Source organism: Lissotriton helveticus, chromosome 12 (assembly GCF_964261635.1).
Source record: "Lissotriton helveticus chromosome 12, aLisHel1.1, whole genome shotgun sequence".
Taxonomy (NCBI): domain Eukaryota; kingdom Metazoa; phylum Chordata; class Amphibia; order Caudata; family Salamandridae; genus Lissotriton; species Lissotriton helveticus.
The window spans coordinates 131322956-131330192 of NC_136073.1; the positions used below are offsets into that span (position 1 = coordinate 131322956).

At 44.3% G+C, this 7237-nt stretch overlaps 1 non-coding gene across 1 annotated transcript; it reads right to left on the reverse strand.

Moving 5' to 3' along the window:
* Window positions 1-2056: 2056 nt before the first annotated feature.
* On the reverse strand, window positions 2057-2138 carry TRNAS-AGA (transfer RNA serine (anticodon AGA)). The gene has a single exon. It is a non-coding gene; the product is annotated as a tRNA-Ser (tRNA).
* Between the last annotated feature and the right edge of the window lie 5099 nt (window positions 2139-7237).

Consider the following 7237-nt stretch of genomic DNA (forward strand, 5'->3'; position numbering starts at 1 on the left):
GGCTACCTAAGGAGCCGGGACCTCTAACCTAATGGTGCGCGAAAACTAGCAATGACGTGTTACTAGGAGAAGCTGGGGGCTACGAACTCTGTGCTAGGAGCAGAGACTAGAGTCTGGAGGGTCGGAGCGACATGTACCTAAACCCTATCTGGTATCTACTGTTTAGGGAACATGTTGATATAAACTAGAAGTCATGAGGGGAGAGGCTAACCTGACTCTAAGACTGGACCATGCATTATTCTACATGTAGTGCGTGATGAAGAATACTAAATGACCATTAAATACAGTATTTCTCTAACATGGAGACGAGAAGGCTGGACAATGACGGAAACTATTGATGCAGTTCAGTAGCTTAGGAATGCAGAGGAGGAGGACTGAACTGATAGCTGGAACTATAACATACTTTTGGCAGACTCAGAGGCAGAGCCGGGGTGCACCGGGCACTGCAAGGCAAGAAGTAAGTGAAGGGTCGAGGATACAGGTGGGGGCTGTATCGCTCCTCAGCGAGGCTTTCAGGAGACAGGAGCTGAATCTGTGGTCCGGGCCCTTGTGAGGCCTGGAAACGGGGACTTTATAATTGAATAACGTGCACACTGAGAAACGTGGCAACATTACTTACATAGGCCTGATATTCGTAGTATTCACGAGGACTGGAAAATAACATACCAGAGGTGGACACAACTATAATTGCGTCTTTAATCAGAAATGGGGAATAACATATGCATATTGGTCATGCACACATAACATATGATGGATGAGGCGTAGGGACACAGAACATGGCAAAATTTACTTTTCCACAACATGGAGAATTTATAATTCGGAACACTCAGGGAACTCCTGTGATAGGCTGAATGTGTTCATTGCTTCCTCATTCCTTATACAAAGGCTTTGTCTCCTCAGTGGTTGATAGGCTGAAACTGTTTCCTGGCCGCCTGCTTGTGAACTGACAAGAGTCAAAGATCACACATACACTTGTGGGCCTGTGATGGGACACCAATGCAGGCAAACACACCTGGCGCAGATCTTCTATTCTGTCTAGTAGACCTGCATCTCCCCTGTACCTCCTCAAGCCATCTGTATGTGAAGCAAGAAAAAGTTAAGGAGCGGTCCATCTACACTTTTATAGGGAGGATGCTGCCATGAGCTCCTCCCAGCTAATCACACAAACAGCAGTAAAGCAAGATAACTACACAGTTAGGGGGGACTGCATGGTTAGGTTTTTGAGGAATTATTGAAACTGACCTCAGTGACCCATGATCAGAGCTGTGGCTAATGACTGCGTGCCTAATTATGATGAAGCAAGCACCATGGCTCGTAGGGGCCCCACAACACGCTTTTCTTAGCTCATTGAATTAAAGTATAAACCTCTGCCATGTATGAGTGGTAAAGGCTTGTTAAGTTGGTTGCTTTTCCAATTCACGTCTGACAACAAGATGAAGGAACATTGGGGCATCAGAAGCTTTGGAAAGTAGCCACCAACCTCAGAGAAAGAGAGAAAGAGGGAAAAGGCAGTATGACTTGTGGAGAAAACAGCAGCAGGTACAAGGAGCTCAAATGAGATTAATGGCGCCTAAATAGAGCACATAAAGGAACAGTTACAAATCTAAGAAAAGGGAAAGAAAGACTAGGAAAAAAACACGGAAAGAGCCTGTAGATAAAATTCTCTTCCTGGGACAGCAGGCTAAGAGAAATTACACAGGGAGCAGTTAAGCTTGTAACACGGGGAGAATAGAAAAGAAAATGCAGTTTTATGAAGTGTGTTTGCCTAATCCAGCAAGCACTTTTGTTTTATTTTTCTATTTGCTTCTTTTATTGGTAAAGTAAGTTTCAAGTGCATGAATGGTATGACTGAGAGAGCCAGGGTATAATAATTTGAAGTGTTTGCACCAGCGCTAATGTAGGACGAGAGTTATAGCAAAGATATGAAAGGGGTAGGGATAATAAATATGTGAAAGGGCAATAGTGACACCAAAATAAGACACCTATTTATAAAACTGACATGGAAGAAATTCTAAAGGTTAACTTCTGAAATTGTAGCCGATGTTAAAAAGTTTGTCGTTGTTGGCGGGATTCGAACCTGCGCAGGGAGACCCCAATGGATTTCTAGTCCATCGCCTTAACCACTCGGCCACAACAACTGACTGTAAGTTTTGTGCAAATAATCTGTATGAAAGTTTTCAAGGTGTCCCACAGCAAATTCCTGGTATTCTGCAATGCACTTTTTTAAAATAATGTTTTTTTCAGCAGGCACATTCTCTCCTAAAAACAAAAATTGCATGAGTATATCTCTAGTTTGGAAAAGGATAGGCTTTCATGCATACTCTCATGTGGCACTCAAGTTTTTGGGACCCTATTGTGGTAAATAAATAATTAAATACCTGTTCTATTTTTCGGAATAATTAATTAACAGATAGCTCAATAAATAAGAGTCAAGATTCGAGGTAGCTGGAGTTTGCAGGTTTTAATATAGCATAAAGGACAGGAACAGGACAGCCTGCACGGGGATAGGATGGCAGCTGCCAGGGGCAGGATCTGGGAGCATAAGGGTAACTTTAATAACAGCGTATAACATATATATACTAAAACAATTGCATTACAGTTAATACAGTAGGCGTAGCAGTGGGCGGAGTTCGTAGCAGTCGCGAAAGGTAAGGCATAAAGTAGGTGTAACAAGAGGCGTGTACATAGACATGTGATGTAAACGTAACAGAATATGTCATAAATGGGGCGGAAACATGGAGGGGGCTACCTAAGGAGCCGGGACCTCTGACCTAGTGGTGCGCGCAAGCTGGCAATGACGTATTACTAGGGAGAACTGGGGGCTATGACTTCTGCGCTAGAAGAGGAGACGAAAGTCTGGAGAGTCAGAGCGACATGTACCTAAACACTATCTAGTATCTGATGTTTAGAGAACATGTTGATAGATTCCAAAAGTTATCAGGGTAAAGGCTAACAGACTCTAAGACTGGTGCATGCATTATTCTACATGTAGTGCGTGCTGAGGAATATTAAATGACCATTAATACAGTATTTCTCTTACATGGAGACGTAAAGGCTAGACTTTGACTGAACTATTGATGCGATTCAGTAACTTAGGAATGCAGAGAAGGAGGGCTGGACTGATAACTAGAATCATAACATACTCTTGGCAGACTGGCAGGCAGAGCCAGGCCGAGCCGGGCACTGTGAGGCAGGAAGTAAGTGAAGGGTCAGGGATGCAGGTGGGGGCTGTATCGCTCCTCAACGAGGGTTCTGGAGACAGGAGCTGAATCTGAGTCCGGGCCCTTTTGAGGCCTAGAAGCGGGGACAATTCAATGAATTAACGTGCACACTGTGAAACGTGGCAACAGAAGATTACATAGGCCTAATACTCGTAGCTTTCACAAGAACTGGAAATTGGCATACTAGAGTTGGACACAACTGGAATTGCGTCCTTAATCGATCATAAGGGAATACATATGCATATTAATCATGCACATATAACATAAGATGGGGAACACGTAGGGACACAGAACATGGCAAAATTTACTTTTCCACATTCCCTCCTTGTCACTACGTTTCCATCAGGAAACATCAATATTCATGATACCATCTATCATTTCATACAGTATCATTTGCTCGTCTCGAATTGGCTTGGAACGGGACTTAGGACTAGGACTTGGAATACAGGATGTAGCACAAATGCCGCAAATCGCAGGGCCACATTGTAAACAGAGGCAGCAACTGAATATGATCATTACTGCTATACCTAGGAATGACAATACTTTCCATCCCCAGGCAGAAATTATACTCCAGAGCCAACCGGACCATGTCCAGGTGCCTGGATTCTGGTGTAACTGATGGGCAATTTTATGAAGTCTGGTTATAGCTGAATAAACAGACGGCGCGTTATTAGGAATGAAAATGCAGCAACTAGATCCGATGACTCTACATGCTCCTCCTCTATCGGCCAGTATGACGTCAAGAACGAGACGATTTTGGAGCACGACAAATCTCATAGCAGATTGCTCTTCGGTTAAGTTACCTAGAGCAGAAGTAGTGTCATTCACTACTGCTTCAAGGGTTCTGGTTAACCTACGGATTAGCTTACTATTCTGGACGGGGCCTATAAAGAAAAAGAAACCTTTATTAAAGTCTTGATATTGTTCTAGAGTAGTTTCAGTTTGATCGACTATTGGGGACTCGATCTCCCTTCTAGGTCTGACGTGTACTAGATGTGTGTTTCTATGATAATCAGATGGGGCTAGGAAAACTGGTGGCAGTAGGAAGGCAATGTAACAAGTTCCATCCCAATCGAGGGGCAGACGAACATATGCGGTCTGACCACAAACAAAATATGAATGACGTGAGGCTTTGAAAATAGATTTCCCACTGTCACTATACTTGACAATAGTAGTACAATCACTATGTCCTACATGTGCGGAACCATTCTTTCGGACACATAATTCGCCTTTGACTGGCAGTACTGAAATTGCAGGTAAATCTGGAGCAGTATCAGACTGAACATTCAGGACCATAAAATTCGAAGAATAATTACCTAAATCATGAACTTCATTTTCTAGATCTAACCCTGTTCTATGGATGAGACCTTGCTTGTCTGGAAAACATGTACTATTCAGAAGGGACATATCAGTTGAGGATGACGTTAACGTGGACCATGCTCCACACGAACCATTATGCGAGAACGGATAAGGAAAGAGTGGCAGAACTCCCTTCGGTGTCTGGAAAGGGGGGAGTCGACCACACACCCAACAATTAGTGGCATTGCTGGTCTGGTGTGAATAGTGCAACATTCTGATGAATGTGTTATTGCGCATAGCAAGACGATAGGATAGCTCGTGAGGAGGCAGATCACTGAATGTGTGCTCTACTGTAGCATTAGAAAACTTATTTACATGAGAAATTGAAAAACATAAATGCAATGCATAACTTGTGCAGGTAACCATCAAACTCAAAAATAGAAGAAAACATAAAATAACGATACATCTGATAGAGTTTTGACTAACTCTCTCACTATGGGGGTCTATCTCATACATGTCAGAAACCTGTCTAACCGTTTCACCCGAGGGGGACTTAGACAATTAAACTGGCTGACTTATTTTACTAGACCGGAGTTTCTTTTTATACTCCTGCTGCGGAGTTTCCTCTAACAGGGGAGGCTTGGAATCAAAGTTTGTAGCGGGACAGTCCTTGAGAATAGGGCAGTTTTTAGAATTCTGGCAGTCCTTAAAAATGGAACAGTCCAATGTTTTTATGCGACATCCATGGAATTTCTTGACGTGGGACAGGTGCACCCAGCCCTTGCGGCCTTCCAGCTTCACGGCCGTGCGGGTGGTCAGAAGGACAAGTTGAGGTTGTTTCCAGCGGGGCTCCAGCGGACTTGAACGATCAAAGTTCCGGACAAGTACTAGACATCCTGGAACGATTTCATGCGGTTTCACCTCGGTATTGTCTGGAAATGCAGCGGCAACCTGTGAACGACAAGAGTGTAGGGCAGACATCAAGGAAGCTAGGTAATCTGTCAGCATATTACTGGAAACATCTGTAATACTTCGGGGTCTAGGTGTACCCCACATGTTCGGGGGGCGGCCGAATACGACCTCATAAGGGGACAGACCTGATCTGGAATGTGCGACCATGCGCATATAAAATAGGGCGACTGGCAGAGCTACTAGCCAGTCTACACCTTTCTCTTTACAGACTTTGGCAATGCGGATTTTCAGAGTCTGGTTATGTCTCTCTACGAGACCTGCTGCTTCAGGATGGCGTACACAATGAAACTTCCACTGATACCCTAACAGAAGGGAAACATGCTTCATTAGTTCAGATGAGAATGGCTGGCCGTTATCAGAATACACGACCCTAGGGAGTCCATAACGGGGGAAGAATTCACGAACCAACTGCTTGGCAGTGGTCGCGGCTGTGTAATCTGGGACTGGATATGCCTCTGTCCACCTGGACAAAGCGCATACAACTACAAGGACATACTTGAAACCTCGACATCGCTCCATCTGAATATAATCCATCTGGAGGACTTCAAAAGGGTGGTCAGGAGGCTGGAATCCCCCTTGTTCCACCGGGACACTTTTACCTGGATTGAACTGACAACATATCATACAGGTACGGACTTTCTGCTTAGCTGCAGCTCGTAAATGTTTGTTGAACCAAATGTTCTGGATACTGTCTAACATGGCTTTTTCTCCTAAATGTGCAGGACTATGTGCGGTATTAATAATGACTTGAACCATTGAGTCGGGGAGAAACCATGTGGCTTTTCCCTTCGTCAACCATCCCTGATCTGTCTGGACCCCTCCTTGTTCGGACTATTTCTTTATTTCATCGGGAGTAGCATGTAACTGTATGTCTATGACATCTTGTGTAGGATCCTTAACTGTCATACATGTAGTCGGATCTGGAGTGTATGTCTGTGTCGTGTTAACTGGAATGTCTGGAGTCTGGGCTGTGAGCTTGGCTGTTCGATCTGCTAGATCGTTACCTTGGGAAATGATATCAGTGACTTTCGTGTGTGCTTTGCACTTCATGATAGCGATAGCTGTCGGTAAATGTATTGCTTCTAACAGGGCTTGAATGAGGAGACCATGCTGAATCTTGGTTCCATGAGAAGTCATAAAACCTCTTTCTTGCCAGAGTACTCCAAAGTCGTGTACGACTCCGAATGCATAACGTGAATCTGTGTATATGTTAACTTTCAGGTTCTTGGCACGTATGCAGGCCTGGGTCAGAGCGACTAGCTCTGCTGCTTGAGCGGACAAGGTGTCAATACGGTGTGTCTCTATAACTTCGGTTTCAGTAGTCACTGCATACGCGGCTACTAGTTCTCCTGTACTAGTTCTCATACATGAACCATCCACATAAAGTGTCAGGTCGGGATCTGGTAATGGAATGTCTGTCAAGTCTTGTCTTGGCTTGGTCATAGTGTTAACTACTTCCACACAGTCATGTGTGGCAGGATTTGAAGTAACTGACGGTAACAGTGTAGCAGGATTCAGGATGTTGCAGCGTCTGATTTCTATGTGTGGCTGGAACAGTGTCAATTCATAACCTGTTAAACGTGCAATAGTCAAATGCTGAGTCTGTGTTCGGTTTAAAAGAACTTCCACAGAGTGTGGAACTTGTACTGTCAGGGAATGTCCTAACACTATGGAATCACTTTGTCTGATAGCTAGTGCTGTGGCTGCAACTGACTTGAGGCACGCAGGCAGAGCCTGGGCTACTG